General features: G+C 40.4%; 1 protein-coding gene across 5 annotated transcripts in view; it reads left to right on the plus strand.

Annotated features, from left to right (window-relative positions):
• PTPRT (protein tyrosine phosphatase receptor type T) overlaps nucleotides 1-12581 on the plus strand; it is a 1308680-nt gene that overhangs the window by 563159 nt on the left and 732940 nt on the right. The gene's annotated exons all lie outside the window — the stretch shown is intronic.

Genomic DNA, 12581 nt, shown 5'->3' on the forward strand with positions numbered 1-12581 from the left:
TTTGTTTTTGTTCTGCCTTTCTTTGTATCCCCAAACGTTAGCACAGTACCTGGCACATCTGGCACATGCAGTCTTAATAAATTCTTATTGACTGACTATCGCTCTTCATAAATAGTATCTGACAGCAACCAAATTTTCTTTGTTGTTTGGAAAAATACTGAATAATTGGAACATATAGGCAAGCTAGGAATGAATTTCTAGCATTATCATGACTTTTGGTCCTCTAAACTTTCTGGACAAATTTATGACTCTGGAGCAGAGACCATGATAGATTAAGTGCTATGCTCTCTAGGGGTACCACTCTCCATAATGTGCAGAGTAGAAAAGGTTGCTTGGGCTACCAGCACTTGCAAATAATGGGGTTAGCCTTAATTGTCTTTGAAAAGTCAGGGAGATTCTGGAAGACAAACTCCACTTTGATATATAATACAAACTGTGCCCTTGCTATGGGTGCATAGTATAATTCCAGATTCATTTTCCAGAGTTTTTTGCTGATGTAGTGGAGTACTATGTAGGAGCACTCCTTCCCTTGCAAGCATCAAGAACTATGGCACGTATGTTATTCTTACTTTCTGCCCTGACTACAGCCCAGGCAGATCTCGCTTTGCACAGTAGGTATGTTCCTAAAAAGGATAACCTAAATCTATTTTTTTTTGTAAATCAAATTCCCCTTAAATGAACTAAGGGGGCATTCTCCAGAATCACTCCAGAATGAAAATAAAGACAATAGCAGTGCAATTTGTTTTTTTCAAACACACACTGGCTTTGGAGTTTGTAGATATGGGTACAAATCCTTGTAATCCTACTATCTGTCTTGCTTTGGGCAAAACTTTCAGATTTCTTGGGTTTCAGTTTCTCCATTTCTCCATAAGCAAATTGAGCTAGATAGTCTCTGAGGTCCCCTCTATCTTTAGGTCCATGATGCTATGGATACATTTGCTAAGGAAATATTGAAATGTTTCAGTGATCTTAGCATGAGTATTTCTTCCACTTATGCAATTAGACATGCCTTTCTGTGCTCTTCCAGAAATTGTCTTTGAAGAACCTATCTAGAATTTCATCTACTCATGTCCATTACCTTTTGCAAAGTCAAATAAATGCTCCCCAATCCATTTAACTTATTATTTCTTCTTACTTTTTTCTATCAAGATCTTTCAAGACTCCACCCAAATGCTGCCTCTCCCATAAAATACTCCCTTATCCCTCCGGTCAGAAATGATCCCTGTCCCCCTACCCTTACACATAGCATTCTATTTGTACCCTTCTTGTCCACTTACCTTTTTGAAAAATTTCCCCCTTTTGTTTTGTACTTTATATGTGATTTTATTTATGTCCAGAATTCTCAGCGAGGAGATTCCCTCACTGCAGATCTAGGCCTGCTCTGTAGCTCAGAGAGTTTTCTGAGGCATCATAAGACTTTAAGTGACTTGTGTATCGTTTCGCAGACAGTGTATGGTAGAGGTCTTCCTGATGTGAGAGGCCAGCCCTTACTTTATCATGCATACTACACTGGCTACTCTAACTTACACTGTCGTTATTTGCATATTTTTCTTCAGTGCCAGACTGTAAATTTCTTAAGGAAAAGGACTGTACCTGGTTTTTTTTGTTTTGTTTTGTTTTGTTTTGTTTTTGCTGTAGTATCCAAGAACCTACTTTAGCAAAGTGTTCTTTAGCATGGCACTGATTCACATAATCCCTCCTCCAATACAGATTTCGACCAGTCCACATTCCCTGAAATTCTTATCTCTGTCCTTCCTAGAGTCACACATAGGGGATTTCCCTCTAGAGACCTGCCTTTATTTTTAAAATTCTATTTTGTGGATTCCAGGATAGCCCCCCTTTTCTGCTGATACATATCCCTGATAATATCTTTTACTTTACTTCTTAATTTGAGTCATTATTGGCAGTATGGTGTAGCCAGCTTACATCCATTCTCTTTTAAGAAAATAAAATTTATTGATACCTTTTGTTCTTATATCACTGTCTTCTTCTGGATTGTTATCTGGAGGTAGGTAACAAAGAAAAAGACCTAAACAGAAACAATCAGTACAATGATTGTGTCTTACCATGTATATAACTTTCTGTCCTTCTAATCTCTGTACCATAAGGAGAAAGATATGTTTCATTAGCTGATCCCTGGGATAGAGAGTAGTTATTAAGATTTGGAATTCCTCTTCCTTTGATTTCACCGTGTGTCTTCACACTGTCCTTTAGGCTTCTGATTCTTTAGACAGCATGGTGTTCTGTGGTTCAAAGTCATATAAATGTATTTTAGAGAATAGTGATGTCTCAAATCTGGGCGTTTTTGACAATGAAAACTTGAAGTTCTTGACAGGACTATGTGGTTTCCTCAATTCAACAAAGTCCATCCTCCCTCTACTCATCAAATTCTGGCCACAGCATATTACTTGTTATACATATACATGTATTATATGAATACATTTTATATACATGTGCACACACACTAATTGGAATATTAAGTGGACTGAGTATCTTATGTATGTATGTATCTCACAATCTGAGAGCAATGTACATTCTATTCATAGGAGGAAGTCAATGAATATTTGTGTTTTGTTATTGTTAATATCCTTTCTTTGCTTGAAGTGAGGTGTCTGTGTATAAACACATGTGAATATACCTGTATAAATATATGTGAATGTGTGTGCATAAACACATGGGAAGACATGTGTAAAGGTGTACATGTACGTGTAAATGTGTGCACAGACAAGTGTTAAGACAGATGACCTGAATAGAAAGCACTGTCTTCAGAGGATGTGATGCTTTGTTCCAGCCAAGCATACACTTGCTGCTTCGGACAGTTTTCCTGAGATCTGGCTTAGCCCATCCTTCACTCTGATCGTGTTTAGAATCCTGCCCTGCTTCCCTGCGCATGTCTGCTGCTTGCTCTGACTGCCTTCCCCCAGGAGAGCTTGTGCTGGGGCTATCTCTGGACCGATGCCTTCTCGCCTGGGTGCCAGAGCTGTTGCCTGGCCTCTGGGTCCTGCCTTTCTGTTTCAAAGGCCATTTCTTTCTGTCAGCCTTCCCTGCCTCTCTCTGGGTTGAAGGGAAGGCTCTTGTCTGGGATGTGATACTTGGTGTCGCCTGACTTTGATCATTCTGGTATGTCTCCAAATGCAGTACTGTTCTCCACTGAAACCCCACCTTCAAGCAAAGGGAAAAGCCATGTTCTTTCTAGAGGCTTTTTCGTTGTTTTCTTCCAAGGAGTGCTCCAGTGCCTTGTGAGACAGTCATTATTTAGTCTGTGATTTTTATCTGAGGGCATCATCACAATAGAGACATTGTGCACCACAGCACCATGAGCCCTGAGAAAAAACCCCAGACTTAGGTGACCAGTGTTGGAATCCTAGCTCTGCCACATACTCATTAATTGGTCTGGGGGAAATGACTTCTTGCTTCTGGGCCTCAGTTTCCTCACTTGTAAAATGAGGTATTTTGAAGACTCCTTGAAAAAATGATTGTTAAGAATTGTTGAGCAAGTACGTGACAAAATGGTCAGTAAACTGTAAAATGACACAGAAATGGAAGTATTAGTGTCATTGCTATTCACTTCATTATTATCTTTTTTGATGGAGTTCAGACAGAAACAGACTGGGGCAAATTAATCGTCCTGCCCTTCTTAATATTCATTGGACTGTGAACTATTGGCTACATGGAAAGGTTTCTCGTAGTTGAAAAGTGTTATTATTACTTATATTTGTATAACAGTTTAATGTTTGCAAAGCATTTCATAACTATCTTACATAATTCTCAAACCAGTATTGGGAGGTGGGGGATGATGGCACCATTTTAGAGATGAGGAAAATATGGATTAGAGAGATGAAATGACTAGCCCAAGGTCACACAGGTGACTAGTGCCAAGATCGGGATTCAGACTCGGGTCCTGTGACTTCAAGTTCAGCGTTCTTTCTGTTGTACCATAGAGTGATCACTGTGATGTTATCAAGAAAATTCATTATAATTATTCTTAGGAGATGGCCTGGTATCATTGATGCCTACTATCCTCAGAGTCTGAGTCCTGGTTCTGCTCCAGCAGCTGTGAGACTTTTGGCAGGTTCTTTCCCCTCTGTTGTGCTCAGTTTTCTTATCTGTAAAATGAGGAGGAGGTTATTTTCTGATGTTTCTTCTACTTCTGAAATTCCCTTTCTGCCCCTACTTATGAAATTCAATGTATCTATCATTTCTGTAGGACGTTTCCAATTTGGGCCCATTTCCCTTTCCTCTGGGGGCAGTGGGGTAGGGAGGGAGACATGAGCGGAGTTTGGAAATGATTTGGTTGTAGAAGTGTCAGTGGAAAGAATGCTGAATTTAGAGTCTGAGACACAATTTTCGAAATTTAGCCCAGGCACATGCCATCTACATGACCCTAGGTAAGTCACTAAACTTCTCTGGTTCTTGTTTTACTAGGGAAAAAAAGGACAGGGTTTGATCTCTAAATTCTCTTTAAGCTGCAAATCTAAACTCCAGTGATATCTGGGCTGTCATCTGATTTTAGTTAGGAGCTAATTGAACATCCCTCCACAGGAAGTCAAGAGACTTGGGTTCTAATCCTGGTTCCCTCATTGGCTCTCTGCGTGCAGCTTGGTTCCAGTTCCTTCCCTTCAGAGCCTCGGTTTCGTCTTCTCCAAAATGAAGGGATAGGTCTAGAAAGATCCTAGGGCCAAAGAGTTGTCATTGAATCCAATGACACTTTGAGAAGTTAAATGACTTATCCAGTATCTGAGGCAGGATTTTAAACTAGGTATATTTGATGCCAAGTCCATTTCCTTTGGTATCTCATTGGAGCCTCACCTATGAAGTAAGTGCCACAGGTATTATTAGCCCCATTTCATATGGAGGAAACTGAGGTTCCAAGAAGTTAAATCACTTGCCCATGGTCTCTCTTAGTGTCCTTCCTGCTCCGATATTCTCTGAAATTTTGCTACTCTCTTCCTCATATTGATCTAAATGGCTCTATTTTTCTGGATCACATTAACCATGGGACTTTGAATTTAGCTTGTCCTGAGAGGGAATTTATGTTTGTTCTATCTCATCTTTTTTTCCCTTTGTCAGCCACTCACTGAATGGATGTAGACAGAGGCCTGCGAAATGGCCTCACTTAAACCTAATACATGGAAAAGAGCCTTCTCTTAATGGAATTGAGCCTGCCATTGCAGAGGAGGTTATTATTGGCATAAAGGATAATCATCTAATCTCAGTCCAGGCAAAAACTATCCTCAGAGCTAATGGAAATCAGAGTGAGCGTGCACTTAGGTTTGCTCTGCCATCCCCTACAAATGTGAATGGGCAGAGAGATCGTCTGCATACGTGTGCATACAATTTACAAAGAAACTCAGTATAGCTTCATGACTAGAGAGCTGTGCTCAGGCCCAGAAAGTCCTGGGTTCAAGTTCTGCCTCTGGTACATACTGGCTGCATGACTCTGGTCAGTTCACTTACTCTTTCAGGGCTCTTAAGACTCTAAGTTACAGAGAAGGTCCTGACCTGCTTCTATAGAGGGAGTTCCTCATCTGTAGTTCCTTACATTGATGAAATCACAGATCTAATTAAAAATGAAAAGATTATCATGGAATTTGCCAATAGGGATGGGCACAGTCAGTTTGAGGAAAGTCACTTTGAGTGTGGCTCAGAGTGGGATGGCTAGAAAACATTTTTATTAATTGGTTGTGCTTTGGAGGACCCTCTAGACTCATCATCATCAAGTTTGCAAAGCCTTTCTCATTTGATGCTTATAACAACCCTGCAGGGTTGCTATATTTGTGCTTCTCATTTCACAGATGAAGAAACTGATACAGAGGTTAAGTGACTTGCCTAAGGTCACACAGAGTGCTTCAGAAGCAGGATTTCTATTTGAGTCTTCCTGACTTCCAAGTCTAGCTAGCATTCTTACCCATTGTGTCACTTACAGCTCTGAACTTGAATTTTGTAGACCAAGTTTGCCTTTCAGCTCTGCTGTGTGACCTTGGGTATTATCCCCTGTCTGGGGGCAGTTTCTGCATCTTTAAAATGAGGGCTATAGTATTTAAACTACTCACAGATTTATTAGGTAGAAAGTATTCCATAAAAACAGTCTACTAAAGAAATGCCAGTTGTGTGTGTGCTATTTTTTTTCAAAAAGATTCATCATTAATACTCGAAACACCTTAGCATTTGTAGGAGGCGATGTTGATTTGTCCTGTGGGAAAATGACTTTATGTTGTCTTGAAGTACCTGTCTCCTTTTGGTGGTTACCAGAATCCTATTTCTTCTCCAATTCTGTCAGGCTGCAGTGTATATATGGGGGTGGGAAGGCATCATCTTGTTCTCATGTTCTTTCTTATTCTTTTTTTTCTTTTAAAATTATTTATTTAATATTTTGTTTTTTCTCCAATTACATGTAAAAACAATTTTAACACTCATTTTTAAAATTTTGAGCTCCAAATTCTCTTCCCCCATCCCTTCTTCTCTCATTGAGAAGACATCTTTCTTTTCCTTAATGTAAGTTTACTGAATGGAACTAGATGGAATTCAGTTGAACTGAGCATTCTGGGTGCCTCTACCCAGGTCTAAGATACCCGTCTTATGTAGTCAAAAATAAAGACACCTTTGGCCCCAGATTGCAAGGTGACTGCCTGCATTCCCCCCATGGCCATTTCTTCTTCCTTCTCTCTATTTCATTCTTACTCCTCCTTGTGTGGGGAGTACCCATGGTTGTAACACTGGAAGATGTTAGAGAAGATGAGCTCCTCAAGAAAGGGTGTGTAGAAAGAGTCAGGGAAGGGGCCCAATCTGAGCCTAAAAAGCTACTCTCCATTTAGGGATGGAGGAAGGGAGCAAAGAAAAGTAGCTGGAGAGAACACTGTGGTAGAGTGAAAAGAGTAAGGGATTACGAGTCAGAAGACCTGGATTCGAATCCTGACTCTGGTGCTTCCTGCCTATGGAATGTTAGCCAAGTTGCTTTTTTCCTTTGAACTTCAGTTTCCTCATGTAAAATGAAAATAATCAGTTAATCGACGAGTATTCATCATGTCTAATGCTACCGTGTTTGGTACACAGAAAACAAGAATAAAAAGTACAAAAATTCCTCAAAGAACTTATAGTCTCACAAGAGAGAGAAGTATCTGGACATGTATAGATATTTTCAGCATAAGTGTGGAAATCCCTCCACACTCTCACAGGCTGATTGTAAAAATCAAGTAAGATATGAGCTATGTAACACGAAACTATGAAGTCATCTTTTTCAACATCATTGATGGTGACTTGTATCAACTGAGATAATGAATAATATCACATAGGACATATGTAAAGCTTATGTAAAGGACATATGCAAACCTTAAATCGCTATGTAAACGCTAACTATTAATCTTAACGCTCATAATAATAGGATAATGGTGAGGATAATAAGAGATAGGGCAGGGTCACACTATGGAAGTGAAAAAGATGTTTCAGTCTGTCAGATCGTCAAACAACAGGTAACCAATTACCAGTGGCCTGTCTTGTGGCAATTTACCAGTACTATGAAACTTGGCCCTAGAGGGGCTTAGAATCCTGTTCGCGCACATGAATTCATTAGTAAACAAGACAGCATTAGCTGTAACAGTATAAGATTCCGCATAATTCACTGCTAAATGGTGTGTTGCAAACCATTAGAGAGCAGCACGGTAGGAACCAAGGGGCTAACTGTATGTTGCACAACTTTTGTGGGAAAGGATTGGCAGTCCAGCCAGGGCCAGACTCCCTCCCTTTCTCCCATATCTCTGTTGGTCTGTCCCTGGCTTTTCCTAGTGCCTAGCATTTTGTATTTTGAAAAGGCAATGAATGCTCAGCTTGCCTGTTTGCTTTTCTCATAGGTATTAGTGACTTTAAAAAAATTATCTTTGTTTTTTGTGTGGACCTGGGATTTCTTCAATGTGTGAGAACCCCTTCTTCTTACGAAGCTTTTCTGTGCCCAGTAGTCTTACAGGTCTGCCCCAGGAACAGAGAAATTCATTGATTGGCCCACAACTGTTACATGTCAGACGTAGGATTTGGATTGACAACTTCTTGATTCAAAGGCTGGTTTACAATTTCCCATGCCATATACACACATATACACACATGTATTCATATGCACACACATATGTGTACACACACATCATACATACATATACACATGCATACATATATACATACATAGAAATATACATTTATAAAATATATATATATACATGTGTGTGTACGTGTGCGTGTATGTGTGACATTTTTACCTTTGCAGAAATGACTCTTCCTCTGCTTCTTCATCACAACTCCTTATCACTTTTGGTTAACATTCTTGTACTGGGCCTCTGCTTTACATCAAGCTTGTCTTTGCCCACAAGGGCAAATGTGTGTCTTCCTAAGCTCCAGCAATACAATTTTAGGCAAAGTGAATACTGGTCTGCAATTAGCACCTTTAATTTACCCTAGTTCAATTCAGTTCATCAAATATTTACTGAGCTTTTATTGTAGACAAAGACCTGAGCTTAGTGTGCATATGTTAGAAGGAGGGGATTTAGTGGAAGTTTCATGGTCCCTGACCTCAATGAGCTCCTAGTTTAGTTAGAGAGAAAATACTATATACATACACATAACTACAAACCAAAGGCAGTATTTGTTAAGCACATGGGGAGGTTACAGACATAGTTCTTTGGTTTATTATGGTGATGATATTGGTACTTCAAGGTCCAAACTTTCCTCATGGTGGGATCTCATTCTACTTGAGAACATTGCCATCCTCTCACAATGTGTTAATAGATTATAAGAGCAAATCTTTGGAGCCAGGAGGGTCTTGAGAGTTCATCTGGTCCAGGGGTGGGGAACCTGCGGCTTTGAGGCCACATGCAACCCTCTGGGTCCTCAAGTGCAGCCCTTTGACTCAACCCAAATTTGACAGAACAACAATTGACTGAATTAAAACTTGACAGAACAATAATAATATATCCTTAATAAAAGGATTTGTTCTGTGAAGTTTGGATTCAATTAAAGTGCCACACTTGAGGACCAGAGGGGCTACATGTGGTCTCAAGGCTGCAGGTTCTCCACTCCTCATCTAGTCCAATGTCCTCATTTAACAGATAAAGCCGAGTCAGGTTAGGTGCCTTGCTGAAGGTCTCTCAGATAGGGAATGACAGAGAACATTTGAACCCAGATTCTATCTCCAGATTCAGCATTCTTTTCACTGTAGCATGTTGACATCCTGATAATCTTTATGAATTATTGTGAACTCCCCAAAGTTATCCCCTCATAGCCATTCTCGAAAGGATAAGATTCTTTTAACATTGAATACTATCATATGCAGGATTTCAAACTGATAAGACTCTCCACATCTTCAGAGAAAGGAAGAGGTGCTTAATATTTCTTCCACTGTAAGGGGGAATTGTGAGAACTTTGGATTGGGCAGGTGGGAGGGGACTTCATGGAAGAGGTGACAGGGGACAAAGTTTTGTCAACACACAGGTATTGTTTGTTCCCTAAGACTTCATTCTTTTCTTCTCCTTGCTACCCCAGTACTGGATTTATTCCTCCTGGCTTAAAGTTAATATCATTACTAACTGTCTCTCTTTGGAACAGCAACCCTGAGGGTCTTGCCCTTCCAGCTTGATTTTTTTTCTTTTTCTAATTAAAGGGACCATCCCTTGACTACTTCTTACAGAGGCCTATTCACTGAATGGGCATTACCTCACTCTACGTGAGTACCTGAAAAGGCCTTAGCCTAAAAGGGCCAGGGTCTCCCATTGCATCCTGGGTCATCTCCAGTCATCTTGATGCATGTCTGGTCACCGGATCCAGATGGCTCTGGAGGAGAAGTGAGGCTGGTGACCTGCACAGCCCTCCCTCACTCAAGTCAAAGTCAGCGGTGTCATGTCGTCATCTCCCTGATGTCACGGTCCTCTTCAGAAATGAAGGACAAACACAACTGGGTTCATTGGAGTACCCTTTCCATGTTGTTTCCTGTCCCCACATCTCTCTGAACCTGAGATCCTTCAGTTTGGCCTGCTGGGAAGGATGCAGATCTCAGAATAACAAGGGCTAGGTGGGATCTTTGGGCTGATCTAGTCTAATCCTTCTGTTTTACAAAAGAAGAAATTAAAGCTCAGGGAGAAGTGATGTATCCAAGGTTGCACCATTAGTAAATGGCAGAGCTGGGATCCATGTACTAGTGTTCTGACTCTGAATCCAGGGCTTGCTGCCTTCCTGCACTCCGTGAAGCACAGCCCATTACTCTTCCTTGCAGTATATATTTTTAAAATTGATTTATTTGTTTTTAGTTTACAATATTCAGTTCCACAAGCTTTTGAGTTTTAAATTTTCTCCCCTTCCCTCTCCTCCCACCTCCCCAAGACAGGGTACAACCCGATGTGAGCTCTACATATTATATTCATATTAAATACATTTTCACATTAGTCATGTTGTAAAGAAGAATTACAATCAATGGAATGAACCATGAGAAAGAAGAAACAAAACAAAAAAGGGAGAGAAAGCAAATGCTTTGCTTCTATCTGCATTCAGAATCTGCAGTTCTTTCTCTGGATGTGAATAACATTTCCCATGATGAACTCTTCAGAGTTGTCTTGCAACCTTGCATTGCTGAGAAGGGCTAATTCTATCAAAGTTAGTCATCACACAGCGTGACTGTAACTATGTATAATGTTCTGCTTCTGCTCCCCTCAGCATCAGTTCATATAAATCTTTCCAGGTTTTTCTGAAGTCTACACCTTACAGTATGTTTAAAGCATTTTATTACTAAGTGCTACAGGGACACAGCATAGCTGGAGGAGACTTGTAGAACCATAGTCATTTTATTCTTATCAGTATTGCAATCTTGGGAAAAGAAGTTCTTAGTCTTCTCTCCCCTCCTTATCTTAGCTGCCTCAACCTTGTTTGGGTAGGTGCTGGACTCTGTGACCTCCCTTCCATTTCTAGGAATCTCTCTCACTGGGTGATCCATGCAATTGAATACTTTATTAGTCACAACTAATCACACAGGAAGCTAGATGACTAAGTGGATAGAGGGCAGGGTATAGAGTCTGGAAGATTCCTCTTCCTGAGTTCAAACCTGGCCTCAGACTCTTACTAGCTGTGTGACTGGATGAGTCACTTAACCCTGTTTGCTCATCTGCAAAATGAGCTGGAGAAGGAAATGGCAAACTACTCCAGTATCTGTCAAGAACATTCCAAATGGGATAAGAAGAGCTGGATATGACTGAAAAATGACTGAAGATAATAATAGCAAATACCATGAACCAGTTGTAATATTGGTGGTATATGTCATCATGGGCAAATCACAACTTTCTCTCATCCTCAGTTTCTTTATTTTTAAAATAGGCAAAATGCTCTTACATCTTTTCTTAATGGAGAATATTTTGAGCTCAAATGAGATATTGCATATGACCCCCTTTGGTCATATGCATTTGGTTATCATTTTTATATTTATAAATGTATAATGCTTCTAAGAGCAATGTGATGGAATGGATAAGATGCCAGATTTGGAACCAGGAAAACCTGGATTCAGATGCTGCCTCTGATAACTTATATATTAGCTGCTTGACCTAAGGCATATCACTTGGCCTATATATCTCTCAGGTACCTCCCTAGGACTTATTTACTAAGTTATGAATGGATTTCATCTGCATTACCAAGTGTTCCTCACATTGAAAACAGCTCCTTTCAGTTTTGCAGTCTAGACCTCCTTTAAGACCGTGTGGTCTGGGGGTGGGGAACCTACAGCCTTGAGGCCATGTGTGGCATTCTAGGTCCTCAAGTGTGGCCCTTTGAATCCAAATTTCACAGAACAAGTCCTCTTCATAAAAAGATTTATTCTATAAAACTTGGACTCAGTCAAAAGGCTGCACCTGAGTACCTAGAAGGCCACATGTGACCTTGAAGCCACAAGTTCCCCACTCCTGGTCTAGTTCATCCTCCTTCTTCTACAGATGGGGAAAGTGAAGTCCACATAGGTAGGTGTCTTACAGCTAGACAGAACAACAGAGCACAAAACCTGGAGTCAGTAAGATCCAAGTTCAGATTTGACCTCAGATACAAACTAGCTGTGTGACCTTGGGCAAGTCCCTAGGCTCTCTCAGGATCCTAATCTGCAAAATGAGGAGGATAATAATACCTACCTCCCAGGATTGCCGTGAGGGTCAAACGCGGAAATATCTGTAGAGCACGTAGCATGGTGCTGAACACATAGTAAGTCTATGTTTTCTTGTAATTCAGTCATTGTAGCTATATCTGACTCTTCGTTACTCTATTTGGGGTATTCCCAACAGTTTGTTGTTTCCTTCTCTAGCTCATTTTGCAGATGAGGAAACCGAGGCAAACAGGGTTAAGTGATTTTCCCAGGTCAGTACGTGTCCAGCTAGCAAGTGTCTGAGGCAGGATTTGAACTCAGGTCTCATTCTGACTCCAGCCCAGTACTCTGTTCCCTGTGCCACCTAGCTGTCCCAACTGCATATAGCATTTATATAAAATGTACATTATTATTATCACTAGCTAAGATCTTATGTGTATTAATTAGCAGAGACAGGCCTTGAACCCAGGTCCTCTGACTCCAACACTAGGAC

The sequence above is a fragment of the Notamacropus eugenii genome, chromosome 1, assembly GCF_028372415.1.
Source record: "Notamacropus eugenii isolate mMacEug1 chromosome 1, mMacEug1.pri_v2, whole genome shotgun sequence".
NCBI lineage: Eukaryota > Metazoa > Chordata > Mammalia > Diprotodontia > Macropodidae > Notamacropus > Notamacropus eugenii.